Source organism: Xyrauchen texanus, chromosome 9 (assembly GCF_025860055.1).
Source record: "Xyrauchen texanus isolate HMW12.3.18 chromosome 9, RBS_HiC_50CHRs, whole genome shotgun sequence".
NCBI lineage: Eukaryota > Metazoa > Chordata > Actinopteri > Cypriniformes > Catostomidae > Xyrauchen > Xyrauchen texanus.
In genome coordinates this window covers 12,315,853-12,335,295 of record NC_068284.1, presented here as the reverse complement: position 1 = coordinate 12,335,295, position 19,443 = coordinate 12,315,853, and the positions used below count along the sequence as shown (strand labels likewise).

Sequence of the window (19,443 nt, the reverse complement as noted above, 5' to 3'; positions counted from 1 at the left end):
TCAGAGCTAATCAGCTGCGGCTGGGGCAAAAAGTTCATATGCTGCCCAAGAGTAAAATCATAACGAAGGAAGGAAACCCTAAATAACAATATGTTTATCTTGCATATTATATAGACAACATTTAATTTTTTCAGAATGTCTCTCTCTCTCTCTCTCTCTCTCGCTCTCTCTCTCTCTCTCCATCTTTCTCTCTCCATCTCTCTCTCTCTCTCTCTCTCTCTCTCTCTATCTCTCAGTCTCTCACTCACTCTTTTTGTAAAATTGTAGAGTGTGCACTGTATATCCTGCTACTTGATTTATCTTGAGTCACCATTTGAGCTGACTAACTCAAAACCAGACGCCATTGCATAATGCTTTGGGAAATGAGTGTAATTTTCAATTTGACTGATAGCAAATTATTTTGGGGTGAAAATGACAAACTTCTTTGTATTGTAAGATTTTCCGGTGAAGAATTTCTTTATGAATAAGCAAATGTATTATTACATGTATTGTAAATGATTGTAAAATTCAAGGATATGGTTGCTCTGTTTTTTAGACTGCATTAGGATTTAAAATTCTTAAAATTTTTTAATTATTTAAAATATATTCAGATTAAATTACTATTTAAAAAGCTGGAAGTATCTTTTTCTATTTGTCAATACAAAAATAACAACGATGTTCTCTTAAATGTCTGTAAAATATTTAGCATTATTTTGACAAGTAACAACATATATATTGAGGTATCTAATGAAATTGAGAAACGTAATATGTTTGCATTGAAGTGGCAGTAGGCCTATATAAATAATCATTGCAATAAATGTCATGCTGAAAGTTTTTTTTGCGGTTCAAAGGATGCTTTATAATAAAATATGATCAATGGCACCATCTGATGGCCAATGATAGACTTACGTACCACCTTATAACAATTGGATGCTATCTCCAAAGTCCAATGGCTTGCAAAAGTCCTGTGCATTGTTCTATTTGCTGTATATTTCAGTCAATAAATGATAGTGGTATATATATATATACACAGCATATATATTAAATTCCTGAGGTATCTAATAAAAATGAGAAACTTAAAATGTTTGCATTAAAGTGGCAATAGCTATATGATAACAGAATCCCCTGTGTGATGTTTTACTACCTTGTGCTAAAATATGGCACTCGAGCATGTATTTAAAAAGTGAAAAGTTAAATTAAAGCATATAATTATAGATTTGACAATTATACCTTGTGATTTTCACTGTCCTACTATTTACAAACTATGGACAAATATGTAGACAAATATATAAAATAAAGAGTTAAAATCCGATAAATCTGTGGATAAATTATCAATAAATTAATCATTTATAGTAACATTATAATTCACAACATAATTGTTAGTTACTGCCCTAATTTTAGTGTCAATAGGAAATATAAATGTTAGACACAAATATTACTTTTGCAAATAGAAAAGATTAGAATAGAAGAACAGGGAGCCCTGCAACAGATGTCATGTCCCCCACAGAGCCCCCCACTGAACATCATGTCAGTCTGAGATTACATGAAGAGACAGAAGCAGTTGAGACAGCCAAAACAGATTGAATAACTGTGGTGAATTCTCCAAGAAGCTTGGAACATCCCATCTGCAACAACCAAGAAAAACTGTGTTCAGGTGTACATAGGAGAACTTCTGTTTAAAAACCAAAGGTGGCCACACCAAATATTGATTTATCTTTATGTTTACTGGACATTGTATGGCATTAATTGATAAAAGAAAACCTTAAAAAAAAACATTTTTACAAGTTCCTAAATCTTCTGCACAGCACTGTATATATATATAGAGAGAGTATATATACAGTATGAGTATATATAAATATGAGTATATATACAGTATGAGTATGTATATATATATATATATATATATATATATATATATATATATATATATATATATATATATATATATAGGTACTCCCATGTCAACCAAATTCAGTTCTTGTTTAGATCTACAGCAGTTCTACGGTATTATCCATATAGGTAAAAAATACTGTATGTAATATGTAAGTACATGTGATGGTGGTTAAAGAATATTCAAACTAAAAACAGTATGTCCTTTGGTCTTTTTATAAGATTGGCTATGATTTGAAACCACCAAATATATATGTACACTAATCTGTCACAGCTTAGCTTTCTCACTCAGATCCCAAACTCATTGAGATAATTTAAGAATATTCCACATTTATGTGAACAGGAGTGAAAAACTGCAGTTGAATTTAACATCTACAGGTTGAGTCACCACTAGAGTAGTGTAGGCATACAGTACATTGTTTAAACATTTGTTGTTGCTGAACAAAACCACATGCCATTTACAACAATATGAGGTAAGAAGAAGTTTTTTATTTATTTATTTGACTTAATGAGAAAATAAACATTTACAGTAAGGAATGATATCATTTTGTGGCTAATCTCTTGGCTCAAAGTCTACTCTGATTGGTGGAGGCGACTCGGAAGATGTGTGACGTTAGCACTCTCTGGGCTGGCTCTACATCAAAGCATGCAAGGAGTTGCATGTATGTCTCCAAATCCTACAAGTAGTTTCATTTCCATATAAGGTCGAGCTAAAGCAAAAGCATTTCATTTTGTGTTTTAAATAACAGTCAGCATACAGTAATTGTGTAATGTGTGTAGATTATGTTGCTAAGTATCTAGTATATTCATGACACAAACTTTTCTACATATACAGTCATGTGAAAAAGATAGGGCACCCCATGAAAACCTTTGTCTTTTTCAACATGTGGACATTAGATCTTCATTTTAACAATATTGAGAGATGGAGGTAATATAAATAAATAACCTAATAAAACTGAAGAAATGTCTTTTTAAAATTATTTGTAAATTGTACTTAATAGAAATGCAATTTTTGGTGAGGAAAAAAATAGGACACCCCCACATTTATTTACTACTTAAATGCATCAAATTAGTATCAGGTGCACCACATCAGTTGCAAAAGATTAGAACATCATTAGAAAGGGTTGTGGAGGATCCTGTCGTATTTAAACCCCAGACATTTAGTTTGGTTTGCTCTTGATTGTTGAAGTGAGTGAAATCACCATGGTGAGATCAAAAGAGCTCTCTGAGGCCTTCAAAAAGAAGGTTGTAGATGCATATGAGTCAGGAAGGGATTTAAAAAAAATCTCAAAACAATTTGGAATCAGCCATTCTACTGTCCAGAAAATAATTTACAAGTGGAGAACATTTAAAACAACTGCCAACATGCCCAGGTCAGGCCGTCCTAGCAAGTTCAGCCCAAGAGCAGACCCCAAGATGCTTAAAGAAGTCTCCAACAATCCTAAAATCTAATCTTGGGACCTTCATCTACCATAAGAAAGAGACTGCACAAGTTTGATTTGCATGGGAGTTGTGCAAGGAGGAAACCCTTGCTGTCGAAAAAAAACTTCACTAATGTTTGCCAGAGAACACCTGGACAAAGACAAGGAATTCTGGAACCATGTGCTTTGGACAGATGAATCCAAAGTTTAATTGTTTGGGCACAGTAACAGAAGACATGTGTGGCACAAACCAAATACAGCATTTGACCACAAGAATGTCATCCCAACTGTAAAGCATGGGGGTGGAAATGTAATGGTATTGGGCTGCTTTGCTGCAGCAGGGCCTGGCCAGCTCACTATCATAGAATCCACTATGAATTCTTCATTGTATCAGAGGGTGCTTGAGGAAAGCGTAAGGCCATCTGTCCGAAAACTGAAGCTGAAGTGGATGTGGACTATGCAACATGACAAAGACACAGAACATTGCAGTAAATCCACCAAGGAATGGCTTAAAAGAAAGAAATGGAGAGTTCTGGAATTACCAAGTCAAAGCCCGGATCTTAATCCTATTGAGATGCTGTGGGGTGATTTGAAATAGGCTGTGCATGCAAGAAACCCCTCAAATATCACACAGCTGAAAACATTTTGCATGGAGGAGTGGGAAAAACTTTCTCCCAGTCGATGTCAGAGACTGGTAGACAGTTATAGGAAATATCTTATTGAGGTTATTTCAGCCAAAGGGGGCAATACCAGCTATTAGGGCATAGGGTGTCCCAACTTTCCTTTGTCAATTTGTGGTTAAATAAATTATATCATGGTTAAATGTCATTGTTGTCATTGTTTTTGGTTCAATTACATCACCTTTATCTATAGATATTGTTTGAAAGAAGATAAAATATTGATAAGTCCATATTTCTTAAAAAATAACTAAATGTTTCATGGGGTGTCCTAATTTTTTCACATGACTGTATGACACCATGAAAAGAAAGAGTCGGGTGTTTCTTGGTGCACATGGTGATGGTTCAATTATGTCTAAAAAATGTTAGCGGGTTTCCTGTGGATGATTCAATACATGTATGTTTCTGTGATTGTGATATACACTAAATTAGCCCATGATGTATTGTTTTTTAACAATAGCGGATGGTGTCTTTTATTGTAGAATTTGGGATAAGAATCATGTGGCATGTGTCAGACAATGATCTGACAATAATTGATGGAAGCTGTTATCAAAAGACATAAAGCTAGGTAAACATTCTGTGGGAATATGTTTAAAAATATGTTGGGGAAATTGTCAGATAGATATAACATCTAGGTTACGATTGTAACCTCCGTTCCCTCATGGAGGGAACAAGATGTTGTGTCGAAGAAGCGTCACTCGCACATCTCTGAAAAGGCCAATGAGAAATACGGGAATAAAGGGAGGGAAATGCGTCTGTCCATTCAGGATTTTGCCCTGAGGAGCCAAGACTGAGGTTCAGCCATAACACTGGCTTGGTTCAGCGTCGTGACCGGGAGGACACAATATCTCATTCCCTCCATCAGGGAACGGAGGTTACAATAGTAACCTAGACGTTCACCGTCTGTTGCTCACTTCAACGTTGTGTCGAAGAAATGACACTAGGGGTCCATATTTAATCACGCCATGTGCTGAACCATGTACGTGCATTGCTGACGCAGGTGCGGGCAGGCAGTTGCATGCCAAAGTGACAGTCTGCGTCAGACTGTATGTACCCTTCCCCAATGCCCCATAAAATCATCATAACCTTCTGGTTCCCGGTACCCCGATAGGGAGAACAAGGCGAAGTGCCAAGCATGGGAGCAAGCCGCGCCAGCCACGCCTTTTCACTCTCTATGTTTCTTGAATAGAGTTTAAGCGGCTGGGGCCATCTTACCGCAATCACAAGCATCGGGGAAGGCGTTCTTTTCCAACTCCTATTCTTTCAGGGGGAAAAGACCTGGGGAGACCACACCTGCCCAGGCTAGGGGAGGTAAAGAGTGGTGAAATACATCACATGGGTTTTCAGGCCACATGTGGAAAATGGCACTGTGGTAGATCCTACCTGCTGAGAGGGAGGAGTTGCTACAACCCGGCGACCGGGGGGCAGCGGGGACTGCCCAAGGGAGACGCGGGTCCAACCACAAGGGGACTGTACTGCAGAAAATACACACAGGGGGATTAATCCACACAGGGGCCTGTCCTGTGGAGCACCTATTCCAGTACAGGGTAGTATCAGTACCCGTAGTGGGTCTGGTCTGGGAATTACTCTGCTGAATTCGTGGACCAGAGGGCTAGGGAGGGGTTGTCCAGGGAGCCGAGTAAGTGGGGTCTCCTGGGATAAGAGGCCACGTGATCGCCTCAGTGGAGGGGAAAGGCGCTAGATGCAAGCGGTACACCTGGTCAGTTGTTTCCTCATTACCGAGTTCTACTGGCTCGGACCTGAGAGAGCACGGGATGAAACCAACTCAACCCTGAGATTGTAAAATCTCGTAAAGGTATTGGGTGTTGCCCAACCCACTGCTCTGAATATGTCTGCTAGGGAGTGCCGTTGGCCAGTGCCCACGAGGATGCCACACTTCTCGTCGAGTGTGCTCACACACGCAAGGGGGCGGGCATGGCCTGGGTGTGATAGGCCAATGCTATGGCGTCAACCACCCAGTGGAAAAGCCTCTGTTTGGAGACAGCATTTCTGCTGTCCACCAAAGCAGACAAAGAGCTGCTCAGAACGTCTAAAGCTCTGCGTGTGGTCCACATAAGTACGCAGGGCACGCACTGGACACAGCAATGAAAAGGCTGGGTCTGCCTCCTCCTGGGACAGCGCTTGCAGGTTTACTACATGGTCTCTGAAGGGAGTCGTAGGAACCTTGGGCACGTAGCCCGGTTGTGGTCTTAGGACGACGTGAGTATCTGCCGGACCGAACTCCAGGCAGGTGTCGCTGATAGAGAACGCTTGTAGGTCCCTAACCCTCTTGCCGTTTGCCCCAAATTAGCGGAAGGGACCTCCGTACGGCAAGAAATACATCCAGCAACTCTAGGTAGTTGATGTGCTAACGCAGCGGGGCCCTTTCCAGGAGCCAGCGGCCGTGTGCCCATTGCACATGGCGCCCCTACCCTGTTTTGAGGCATCTGTGGTGAACAGAACGCGTCGGGACACCTGCTGTAAGGGGACTCCTGTCCGTAGAAAAGAGAGACTGTCCAGGGTTTGAAAGTTTGGCGGCAGCCGGGGGGTGATAAACACACGGTGCATGCCGTGGCACCATGCCCATCTCGGGACTCGAGTCTGGAGCCAGTGCTGAATCGGTCCCCGCCGCGGAGGACGCCATATGCCCCAGGAGCCTCTGGAAATGTTTTAGAGGAACTGCCGTGCCTGGCAAGAACAAAATGAGGCATTTCAGCACTGACTGCATGCACTCGTTGGTGAGGCGCACTACCATTGAGACTGAGTCTAACTCCATGCCAAGAAAAGAGATGCTCTGAACCGGGGCTAGCTTGCTCTTTACCCAGTTGACCTGAAGCCCTAGGCGGCTGAGGTGCCTGAGCACCTGGTCCCTGTTGGTGCATAGTAACTCTCGGGAGTGGGCCAGGATGAGCCAGTCGTCAAGGTAGTTGAGTATGTGAATGCCCACTTCCCTTAGCGGGGCAAGGGCTGCCTCTGTGACCTTCGTGAAGACACGAAGGGACAGGGACATGCCGAAGGGGAGGACCTTGTACTGATATGCCTGGTCGTCGAACGCAAACCGTAGAAAGGGTCTGTGTCGAGGCATGATAGAGACGTGGAAGTGCTCATCCTTCAGGTCTATCTCTGCAACCAATCTTGATGACAGGCTCTTTCATGTCTTGCGTGCCGGGTCTGTTGAGGTGTGCTCAACAGGATGCCGTGAGAACGGCATTTGTGGGCCAAGTGACCCAGAGAAAGAGGAAATTGCTCTTTTATTGAGAATGTGGGTACCACAGCCCGAAGGGGGTGCAGCAAAGAAAACAAACTGTACTGAGGTTCTCCTCCCGGCCCTCCATCAGGGGACGGAGTTGTCTCCTTACCAGCTCCGGAGCAAATGTCTCGATCTCTGGGTCATCTGTCTCAGGAACGCTTGGGAGCCTTCCGGGTCCTGGAGGATGTTCGAGAGACACTCGTGCGCTCCCTGCGAGGTGCTCGACGCTGGGGCTGAGAGCTGAGCCCAGGTCGAGGCGGAGCTGCACGTTTCCTGGAAGCCGCAGGAGGACGCCCTCGGCGAGCAGATGGAGCAAGGCTTGTGCTAGTGGTGCAATGGGGCATGATGTGAGAGATGGACATCGTCTGTTTCTTCACCGCTGAGAACTATTGGGTGAAGTCCTTGACAGTGTTGCCGAAGAGACCGAACTGGGAGATGGGGGTGTTGAGGAAGCGTGCTTTGTCCACGTCCCGCATCTCGACCAGGTTCAGACACATGAGGAGATGTCATTCCTGAACCACGAGGGTGGCCATCACCTGCCCTAGTGTCCGCGCTATGACCTTCGTGGCCCTGAGGGCGAGGTCGGTCGCTGAGAGCTGTTCCTGCAACACATCGGGGTTATATCGGTCTACCACTAGTACAAACACCAACAAATAGCTTTCAAACACAAAATATTTGTTTGAGAGCTCTTTAATGTGTTATTTTAATATCTTGTGATTGCTCTTACTCTGACTATAAACCAATGTTGGAGGTTTTTGACAACCGTTTCTACTCTATATCTGTCTCAATAAATCTTATTTGGTATCTTTGGAGTGCAGGGTTTTGGAAAGATGGGGCATAGCTATATCAGTCTCAGTCTAGTGGAAGTTGCTAAAGGCTAACATCACTTGCAGCACATTTAATTTGGCAAAATTAAACACCTAATAGGCATTTGAAAAGTACCATAAAAAATTGATAAAGGCATGAAATCTGTTTTAATAAAAATCAACCCCTGGGACATAAAGTTGAGGAAACACCCGTATAAATGCTGCAATTATAAAAACAAAAAATTATACGGCAGGAATTTGACAAGTGTTTCAATAGATTTGGGAACTGACACAAGGGAAAGCTGACACTTTCTTCTGTTAGTCTACCAAGTGGACAATATGATGTGGCCGATATGATGGGGTGCGTCTCAATCAGCTCCCAAGCTCCCTGTGTCATGAGTCAGTATATTGTTAAAAAGAATTTGTGCACGGGCACTGGCAAGGGTGTTTATCCACAGAACATTAGGACACTTAGCTGGTATTAATGAACAACATCACTGTATAAATTACACTGTCGTGCATTTTCACTGTAGATATTGAAATGTACAGTGATATTATAAAAAAATAAATGATGTGAAAAAAATATAAAGGAGTGTATTTTTAATCTTCTTTTAACAACTCTAATATTCAAAAGATTGTATCCCTTTCATGGTCATTATGGATAAAATACATTACATACAACATCACTTTTTTTAGCAGTGCCTAATTGTTTATTTATTTATTTTTCCCTATCTTCTAATTTGACATCACAGCTCCTGTTAAGTTAAATGAGTCACTATTGAAGGGCTTGGAATTGTGCACATTCTTTTATCATCAGCCATTCAGCAATGTCGGAACATAATTTTGCTGTCACCCCAAAGTAATGTCACAATCTCCTAATAAATTAACTTGAGGATTGAGCAGTTTATACAACTGGTTATTCTTGAGCTGTGTGCATAGGTCCACTTTTCCACCATTATTGACATGTATCTAATTTAGCAACAGCCTGTTATTAAGGAGGAGGATTGCATGAGTTTAAACAGATGTTTGTGCCTTTTCTGTGTTTTGACATCCATATAGAACACAGAGGACTTAAGCAAAAATTTGCCGAAGCACTCATTATTAAAGCCAGAATCTAATTCTTTCCCGATGTGTAATCAGATGTGCACATCTGCACAACATATGTGGCAATTCATTGTGCCTCTCAACTGGTTTTGCATCAGGACCCAGATTTTACATTGAGCATTTGGTGTAAAGTGGTGTAGAGTGGTGACCCAACACAGTTCTAAATTGTTTATCATACAAAAATTGTATTTTAAGTGTTTCATGCTCAATTTATTCACTGCCAATAATTCACTGTACAGAACACATTGTGGTCAGCACAAACCATGTTTATCATCATTGCAAGGGAACCCATATTTAATGTAGTCTTGGTTGTATTTTTACCTTGCATAATTTTGTTCCAAGGATGAGGGCATGTCAGTCAACCTGTCCATTTTGGCATCTGTTTTATTTGGCTAGCTTTTACCAAGTTACAGATGAATTTGCACCAAAATACCATTTGACTGGATGCACAGCCTTTGATGTAAACATCAAAACATATGGTAAAAGTTTCTTCTCCCCTTTAAATGTTGATAAGCCTGTTTATTTTGCTATCATAATTATGTATGACTCTAGGGTTAATCACATTTTATTATTTCCATTCAACTTATTGTTATTTTCCTGCTGTCCGCAATCCAATTAGGACAGACCTGTGAGGCATTTGGTGACAACTCTAGATGTGTTTTGTCTGTTTACACATACTTTATGCATTAAAACACAATTCAACACTTTAGCAGCAGGTTTAAGACTAACACTATTCAGTAAAAGTTTACTGTTCTAACAATAAATAATGTCCAGTAAACATGGACTGAATCTGTTGAACACAGGCCACATTTTTAAATAGAACCACAATGATAGATAAATTGAAGATAAAAAGATACCGATAACATGATGACTAATAAAACCTTTAAATTCTCTATTATGGTGGTATAATGGACAATGCCGTCCAAACCACTAGAGGGTGCTGCTTGCTCACAGTGCTGAGTGAAGGACTTAATGCACACTATATTTTAAAACCCTCCTTTTTAAGGTCTATTATTCATGCATGGCCATATTGCGATTTCACTCTTAATTCAGTCAATCGTGCTGCATTGGCATTGATAGATATCATACCGAGGTCTCCAAAGTCAAAGTCTGCTGGTTTCAAAGCATAGATGGTTTCCCTTATCAAATAGGCTATAGGTAAGTGCCACTTTGTTCTGTCATGTGCATTTATGGCGTTTTTTCTGCATTAACGTGAGAAAGAGAAAGATTACAAATTTTATAATACATGATTTTAGGAGTGCCAACCATTCTACATATGGTGGCTTTTATTATTTCTGGATTGTGCATTTGAATTAACAGCAACCAGGCCAATGTGGTTGCTTAGGAGACCTGGCTAGAGTCACTCAGCACATCCTGGATTCAAACTTGCGACTCCAAGGGTGGTAGTCAGTGTCTTTATAGTGATTCTCTTTGTTGAATATGTGTGTGTACAGCTATTTACATTGTGTAAATGATGAATGCAAACTGATTATTTGCATTGCTCTTCACATAGTTTTTTTTTTAAAGCCACTCAGCTTGATCAGATGATAGACGATTGCAGCTACATTATGAAGACCAAAACTATGACACAGAACACAGTGGAGAAACACAAGGAGGTGAGAGCCAAAATAATCACAGTTGCACATTGGCTATTTTATGTAACTGAATTGGAATGAATGACCGGGTGGAGTGGCTCTGGACACTATATCTGATTAGATCTCTAGAATTACTATTTCAGACATCTGTATGGCTCTCTGTTACTCAACAACTAATTTTTAACACACCCTGTCCTCTCATGCAGACTCTGCATGAGCTAAAGAGGAAGTACCATGAAAAGGAGGAGCGCTATAAAAATCTGCCTTTGCTGGATGAAATGCAGCATAAATTGGATGAACTGAACAATCAGATGGTCGGGCTCTGGTCTGGAATTACAAACAACACACTGTGACTTTTCTTACGTTAAAATATATTTGGTCTCAAACCAAAGTGATTACAACACTTTAAATTGCCAAATTTTATCAGTTAAATAATCAAATTTAATTGTATCAGAAGTTGTAAACATAAAGTAAGGTTCAGAAGTCCACTTGTAAAAATTATTCTGTTTTGCTGTTTCCTAGTTTAATATGTGTTTTTTTTTTTACAAATTATATTATTACCATTACAATTTGAGATAAAAGTCTTATTAAAAAATAAAACTTTCTGGGTAGGCCTATTTGGTTTCTAGGTGTGTGCTTTAATGACAAGGTGATCTGTCTTATCCCACCTTGATTTCAGGACTTTCTTGAGTGTATTTTGTGTGCTTCAATGGAATTAAGGAAATCTGACCTTTTTTGTTTAACGACATTAACCGTCATAGGAGAATTCAGACTGTACCAACACATGCTTACCCCGGATCGATGGCAATATCCTCCATAGATCAAGCAGTACAGCCAGCAACTCTAGGCAGTTGATGTGCCAACACAGCCGAGGTCATGTCCAGGAGCCAGCGGCTGCATGCCCTTGCACATGGCAACCCAGCCCAACTTGGAGGCTTCTGTGGTGACCACGTTGCATCTGGACACACGCTGTAGGGGAACTCCTGCCCGCAAAAACATGAGGTCTGTCCAAGGGCTGAACAAGTTGTGGCAGACCGGCATGATAACCACATGATGTGTGACGCGGCACCATGCCCACCTCGGGACTCGAGTCTGAAGCCAGTGCTGAAGCCAGTGCCTAAGCCAGTGCTGAAGCATGACCACCTCCAAGGATGCCATATGCCCCAGGAGCCTCTGAAAGTGTTTCAGTGGAACCGCTGTCCTCCGCCTGAATGACTTTAAGCAGTTCAGCACCATCTGCGCACGCTCTCTAGACTGAGTCTAACTCCATGCCAAGAAATGTGATGCTCTGAACCGTGGAGAGCTTGCTCTTTTCCCAGTTGACCCGAAGACCTAGACGGCTGAGGTGCATGAGCACCAGTTCCCTGAGCACCAGTTCAACAACTCTAAAGAGTGTGCTGGGATCAGCAAGTTGTCGAGGTATTTGAGTATGTGGATGCCCACTTCTCTTAACGGGGCAAGAGCTGCCTCTGCGACCTTCGTGAAGACATGAGGGGACAGGCTGAATGGGAGGACCTTGTACTGATATGTCCAGCCGTCGAAAGCAAACCGTAGGAAGGGTCTGTGTCGAGATAAAACCAAGATGTGAAAGTACACATCCTTCAGGTCTACCACTGCAAACCAATATTGATGCCGGACTCAAGATTAAATCCAATTTCTGCGTCAGCATCTTGAAAGGAAGTCTGTGTAAGCCCCGGTACAAACCTCGCAGATCTAAGATTGGATTCAACCCACTGCCTTTCTTTGGCACGATGAAGAAAGGGCTGTAGAACCCTTTCCTCATCTCGGCTGGAGGAAGAGGCTCTATCGCGCCCTTGCGCAGAAGGGTCAAGATCTCCGCACGCAGGTGAAGCAGACGCTGCTGAACCAGGGTGGGTCCCTGGCAAACTGAATCGCATAGCTGAGTCGGACAGTCCTGATCATTGGAACGGGTTATGATGTACCAGTGGGATTCTCGTCCTCGTACCCCATGGAGACAACTACATCGGGGATGGATTTGTGCCTACACTCAGGGTGCCAAACCTGACAAAAAGAAACAGTGCCTGGGAGTCGCGAAAACAATGGCCATGCGCACCGAGTGTAGGGCCCAGAAAGTGCGGAAACTGCTTTTTTCTTGAGAAGGTGGGTACCACAGCCCATTGGGCATGCGGCTAAACCAAAAAAAAAGGGAAATAAAGATTCTCCATCCGGCCCTCTACCGGTGGAAGGAGTGGTTTCCTTACCAGCTCCTGAAGCACAGCTACCGAAGCTTCCTGTCTCAGGGGCGCTTTGAAGCCTTGCGTGGTTTCTTGGCAGCCGGCCGTGAGATAGGTGGCGTCTGCTTCCTGCGGGAGGCTCCACGCTGGGGCCTGCCCGCTGGAACGGGCGTGGCGGAGCAGGTGGTGTCTCCGCAGGAGAGATGGGGTGCGGGATCTTGAGTTGCGCCGGTGCAGGATGTGTTGGATAGCCTCCGTCTGCTTCCTCACAATTGAAAACTGCCGGGCAAAGTCTCCGACGGTGTCGTCGAACAGGCCAACCTGGGAGATGGTGACATCAAGGAAACAAACTTTGTCAGCCACTCTCGACTCAACCGGGTTGAGCCAAAAGTGGCATTCTTGGACCACCAAGGTGGACATCGCCTGCCCAAGAGACCTTCGTTGCCCGGAGGGTGAGATCGGTCGCTGAGCGCAGTTCCTGCATCAATCCCGGCCTGCGATTGGGCTACCGCACCTGAGGGTGGGAGACCAACCAAGTCCTCCTTGTTAGACATGACTAGCCTGCTCTCCGATGCAGCAATCAATAGCTGATCCTCTTCATGAGCTCCAAATGGAGCCGCAAACCACCGTGAGACGAGCCCGTGGCTTCATCCCAGAACTCGGGCGGGGCGTACGAGCGTACTGGGGAATGGGATGTCTGTGAGGGGTTTCCTGACGGAGAAGTTTCATTGATGTCCCCAGATAGCCTCCAGTGCTCACTGATTCCACATCATACTCGTTGGTAGAAGGACCGAGCCGGGGAGCCACTGGGGTGGTATTCCCTCTTATGAAGGAAAGTCACAACTGCAATGTAGCCATGGTCATATTCTCGCAATGAGGACATGAACATCCACGAATGCAGTCTCTGCAAGGGAAGCACCCAGACATGTGAGACAGCGATCGTGGCCATCAGAAGCGGAGAAAAAACGACCTCAACCAGGAATAACACACAAATGAAAAGGCATCTTGAAAAAGATGCTTTCATGAGTGCCACTATTTTAGTAGGGAAATATTCTCTTTTTAGGAGAATAAACAGGAAAATCAGCTTGTTTATTGTTGAAACGCCCATGGGTGATTCTCTACACAACACCAGTGCGAGAGGGGGAGAACCGATGTAATGTGCCATAGAGTCCAACAGCTCGTAAGAGAGATGAAAATGGCTTGGCAGAATAGTTTCAGCTCAAGGAAGAAATCTGAATGAGTGGCTGCATTTTCCCTCCTTTTATATGTCCAGGGGAATGGCATGCAAATTCCACAATTAGAGATGAATGGCGCTCCCAAGATCAACCTGTAACATCATTTCATCGACACAATGTCCAGTGAGTGACAGAAGGGGAACCCCCGAATCTCAATCACAACAGGCTTTCTTTTTAAATGCCAATATAACAAAACATTAAACATAAGCAAATCTCCTTATACTCTTATCTTCTCAAAAATGCCTAAAATAGCGTGTGTGTTTGTGTGTGTGCTTTTGTTGAATGGAAACCATTGCTAGTCATGTAATTAAGGCTTGTTTTTTGTTTACCAGCATTTTTTATTAGTTAGTTAGTTAATATATTTGATATTGGCTTGAATTTGAAATTATAAAATGGATTTTTTTTCTTTATGTCTGTTAAACAAGCATGCAAAATTAAAAAGTTTATTTCTTTGTCCTTCAGACATTTGCATGCGGCTTTGCATGCCTAGAGAATGCACCTGGAGCACTTTCAGCAAGAAATGCAGTTGGTCAGTGACGATGAGAAACAAAACCAAGCTCTTCAGAACCGAGCCTATGATGACCAGAAGAAGGCCAAGATGACTAAATATCTTCTGTCAAATTTTCCTGGAATTTTTAAATTGGCCTTGAAAAGTCATGAAAATTAATAAAATTCAAATTTATATAGTGAGTAAAAATTTTCCTAGTGATGCTCAGCTTTGAAATCATTGGCTAGTTATTTGTGAGTGCAGTCTCTAGAAAACAATTTTTAAAAATCATGACACGAACTACTGGGAAAGGAGCTTTATATGCACAAGCCACAACACAGCATTTTTTTTTATGAATCTGGTCTAATATGCAATTTTTTGTGAATTTTAACCCACAGGAACATTGTCGGAAGCTTCAATCAGAGCTGACGGAATTGCAGAATGTTGAGGAACCCCAGTCAGAGGACTTAAAACCTTTGGTAAAAAGCAATTACTCCTAATGAGGATTGCTTGCATGTGTTGAGGGAAGTATGTGGATTTGTGTGACTCATTCTGACTTTGTATTCAGGTGGAGGAATTACAAGAGCTGAGCAGTTGGATAAGTGAATGCCTAGAGGAATGTGAAGCCACATGGATGCAGACACACACACTCAAGAGGGACTATGAGGAGGTCGAGCAGCTCTTCCAGCAGCAGAGGGAAGCTTTAACAGCATCGCAGAGGAAGCTGAGCCCATTAAGGTCAGATGCTAATTAACAGTATGCTTTCATTGTATTGAAAAGATCACCATGAATATCTGTCTGTCAGAGTATTTTCTATCCATATGTCAATCAATCAATCCCTGCTTTATGATCACAAATCTCAAGATCATATCATATATCAAGCTGAATGAAATAAAAGTCCATAAGATTTTCCTAATTATCAATTTATCCAACTTAATAAATAGTTTTGTTTTGATGGTTTTGTGTGTAGGAGCAGTTAAGTAACTGTGATCAGGAGGTGGCGAGGAGAAAACAGCATAAAAAACACTATGAGGAGAAATGCAAAAGCCTCATGGACATGATAGAGGCACTGAAGAGAAGCCTTAATGAGAAAGAGGAATTACAGGTGAAAAAACACTGATCTACTTTCATGCATCTTACACTGATCCATTACATATGAGCAGATTAAAGTTTGTTTGACTGTAACTGTTTGTTTTACTGGCTTCCATAGCAACAGCCAAGAGTTTGGGCAGTGAGATCAGCCGCCTCAAACTCAAGATTAACATGCAGCAGGAACAACAAGGAGACAGAGACACTATTGTCAGGTGGACGTATACTGTGTCCAATCCAGTTCTCTCATTTTACACTTTACACTTTTCATTTCTGGCAGTGGAACTCTAAGCAAATTACTTTTTCTCAATTGTTAGTGTATTTATGTTGTGATGAAATTGAAAGCAGCATGTTCAGCTTCTAGGTTATGATGATGGATCCATACCTGCTGAACTTTTATTCTTTTTTGGCATCTGCAACTCATTTTGCTTCCGTAATTTCAGAGTGAAACCGGATATTAAAATGTTTAGGGCGGGGCTTTATTTTATCAATCGGGATTTGATTGGATTGTGAAAAGTGGTCCATCCATCCATCCATCGTCAACCGCTTATCCTGTGTACAGGGTCGCGGGGGCTGGAGCCTATCCCAGCTAACATTGGGCGAAAGGCGGGGGACACCCTGGACAGGTCGCCAGTGTGAAAAGTGGTCCTTTCAAGTTAATTGTAAATGACTGCTCCCCTCTTGAAACACTGCCAGCACCTGTTTATTGCAGTGTCAGTGGCCAAGGTGTCATCAGCCGAAAAATCATTTCACAGGCATTTTGATGAATTATTACAGAGGCAAACTTTTTTCTGTAGAAAAATGTGGATTACTGAATCACCAATACTGTCTATTTATAGTAAGTAAATGGGGTAAATTTGGATTTCAAGTTAACTTTAAGACTTTCAATAATTTTCAAACAGGTATATTATAGAATCGTATATGCTTCACTAACCTAATAGTACCGTAGTACATGGTACTTTGGCAATACTATGATTTTTTTTGGACATGCCGCATTTTCATACCATAGTATTCTTTGAAATGTACCATGGTACTACTCCAGGGTAACAAGAGTTATTTTGCTCGCAATTTCACTGCGTTTACGTCTACGTATGTACAAAGTTTGTTATGTAGGTGTTACATAACAGCATTTAATCAATGTTTATTCTGCCCCAAGCCTCCATTCTAACACTTGTTGATGTAATAATGATAAAGTTCTTGTCATTGTATCTTTTAGGCAGTACCATGAGACGAAGGAGAACTTCATCAATATTGCCCGACAGGTCAAGGGCCTGGAAGCCTTTATTCAACAGTTAACCAAGATCATGAACATCAGTGGCAAGGCTGCTTTGATTGTCATGGTTCTTTATCTGGAGGAGAGCATTCATTTTCTACTGTATGCTTCATCCTATCACTGTGGGCCATAGCTGAAGCTTCATTTGTCTGCCCTAGATGAGTTTGATGTCTATATGGTGAAAATGTATTTATAGTCCTAACACCCTGTTGATTGTACTCACCACTTTTTCAAATATCTGATCCCAAAAAACATCTCGGTTACTCTTGTAACCTCTGTTCCCTGATTGAGGGAACGAGACATTGTGTCGATGTACTTACATTAGGGGTCGCTCTTGGGAGCCCCAAACACCTCCAATCTTTGAGAAAATGCCAAAGAGAATTGGCGAGCGGAATTTGCATGCCACTCCCCCGGACATACGTGTATAAAAGATGCTGAAATGCGGCCACTCATTCAAGTTTTGTGCTGAGGAACCGAGACAAGGTCCTGGATATTTAAGCGGATAGTACAGCATTGTGGCTAGAGGGACACAGCCATTAGGGAACAGAGGTTACAACAGTAACTGAGACATTCCCCTCCTGTCACTTACTCATTGTATCGATGTAGTGACACTAGGGGTCCCTATAGAAAAACACCACAACAGCTGTTATGTGTTACGTGCTGATGCAGGTGCAAGCAAGCTGCTGCATGCGTAATAGCAAGTGCACGCAACCTCCCCCAATGCCCCACGAGACATGTAGTTCCCCACACCCCTGAGGGGGCAAGCGACGTGACTAGCATGGGAGCAGGCCATGTAGTTTCCCACACCCCTGAGGGGGAGAAGCTAAATGACTAGCATGGGAGCAGGCCACGCCAGCCAGGGTGGCGGCGTTCTCGCCCTGCGCCGAGGTGAAGCGGGTGCCTGGCGAAATGTATAGTGTAGCCAAATCAGATGGTCCTGGCCAGTCACCACGACAGGTTGGAAGCATCAGCCACGCGTCCAAGCTCGGGGCGAGGGGCACTAAGAGGACAATCGTGTCTGACGTACCTGGAGGTGAGTCCTCACAGAGGGGGGGAGCAGGAAACGCCACCTCGAAGCACTTACCTCCCTCCATATGCCCGGGGTCGGAGATGGGGGAGGAGGGCTTTTGACCATCCTCGTAGCTCGTCACAACCGCCTGGCCGTGGGTGTGAGTGTGATGCGACCGGGCACGCTAAGGCGGGGGGCCCGCATTCGTGGCGTCCAGGCCGCAGGTGCTCGGTGTCCGGTTGCCGTGATAACGCCGGTCGTAAACACCGGTTGTGTCACTCAAGGATTGAGGAAACCACTCTTGAAAATGTGGGTACCGCAGCCTGTTCGGGGTGTGGTGAACACAAAAAAAAAGGGAAGAGAGAGAACCAAACAGCTGCCATTTGTGTTTTTTGTCTTTTTGTTTAAATTAAATATTACTTTGGCTGTTCAGCAGGTTCCCGCCTCCTCCTTTCCCATTTTAAACCCTGTTACATACACAAATAACAATAATCTTAAAGATCACGGAAGACTCATTCATATTTATTAGGAAAACAATACCTGATTGGACAGCGTTAGGTTTAGGGGAAGGGTTAGGGTTGGGTTATATTGTCTCCGACCAATCAGGTATCACTTTCCTCATGAATATAAAGGACCCATCCCCTTGCCATCCTACGTTTTGGAAATTCGCCCCCACTCACTGTCTGACTGACAGACGCCTCGTTCTCTGTGCATGCTAGTGTGTTTGTGTGTGGTAAGAGCGCTCAATGTGGATCCACATCAGTGCGACTGTGTGACAGTACACTGTAAAATGCACTAATTTTAAGCACATTCTAAATGTACTTCTTTGTTGTTATTTTACTTATTTCCTTGTCCTGAATAATTACTTCAGAACATAAAATAATGTTTACCTAATTAACAAATTAGTTAGTATTAGTTTTGATATCAAGAACCCCCCCCCATGCCAGAAACTCCCGTTCGAATCCCCCTCAGAGCTGGTCGAGCCAGACCGGTTACACAGACATTGCATTGTGCTCCCTCTCTCTCTCTCTCTCAGGACATTGTGAACCAAAGGATTTCAATAGACATGATGCTGAAGATTGCTGCAAGTCAGCCCTATAGACAGTTTATTTTCCTCACCCCACATAGCATGAGGTAAATAATACTCCAACACTAATGTAAAGTATAACAAAGATGTTAAATCTAGAAACAGGACATTTGGACCTTAGCTTAGCTTGTTTATGAGATGATTTCAGTGCAGCTCAGCCTCAACTATGTTGAAGCACAAAACTGAGATTGAACAATATGGTGTTTGTCAACAGCCTGTTCTTCTGGCTTGTTGTGACTTTGTTCACAAGAAACAGAACATTTGAGGCTGATTACTCATACAGATGTTAAAAATTTTATGTTGTTTTTCATTCTTTTTCCCAGTTCTCTTCCAGCCAATAAGCTGA

At 42.6% G+C, this 19,443-nt stretch overlaps 2 long non-coding RNA genes across 2 annotated transcripts; both read left to right on the top strand.

The window, feature by feature from the left end:
- The first annotated feature begins 10,158 nt into the window (after positions 1 to 10,158).
- LOC127648680 (uncharacterized) lies at positions 10,159 to 11,192 on the top strand. Its single transcript, XR_007971199.1, has 3 exons — positions 10,159 to 10,285; positions 10,655 to 10,743; positions 10,929 to 11,192. It is a non-coding gene; the product is annotated as an uncharacterized LOC127648680 (long non-coding RNA).
- Positions 11,193 to 15,238: 4,046 nt separating this feature from the next.
- LOC127649615 (uncharacterized) lies at positions 15,239 to 18,511 on the top strand. The gene is made up of 4 exons (XR_007971309.1): positions 15,239 to 15,377; positions 15,610 to 15,744; positions 15,850 to 15,943; positions 16,945 to 18,511. It is a non-coding gene; the product is annotated as an uncharacterized LOC127649615 (long non-coding RNA).
- The last annotated feature ends 932 nt before the right edge of the window (positions 18,512 to 19,443 follow it).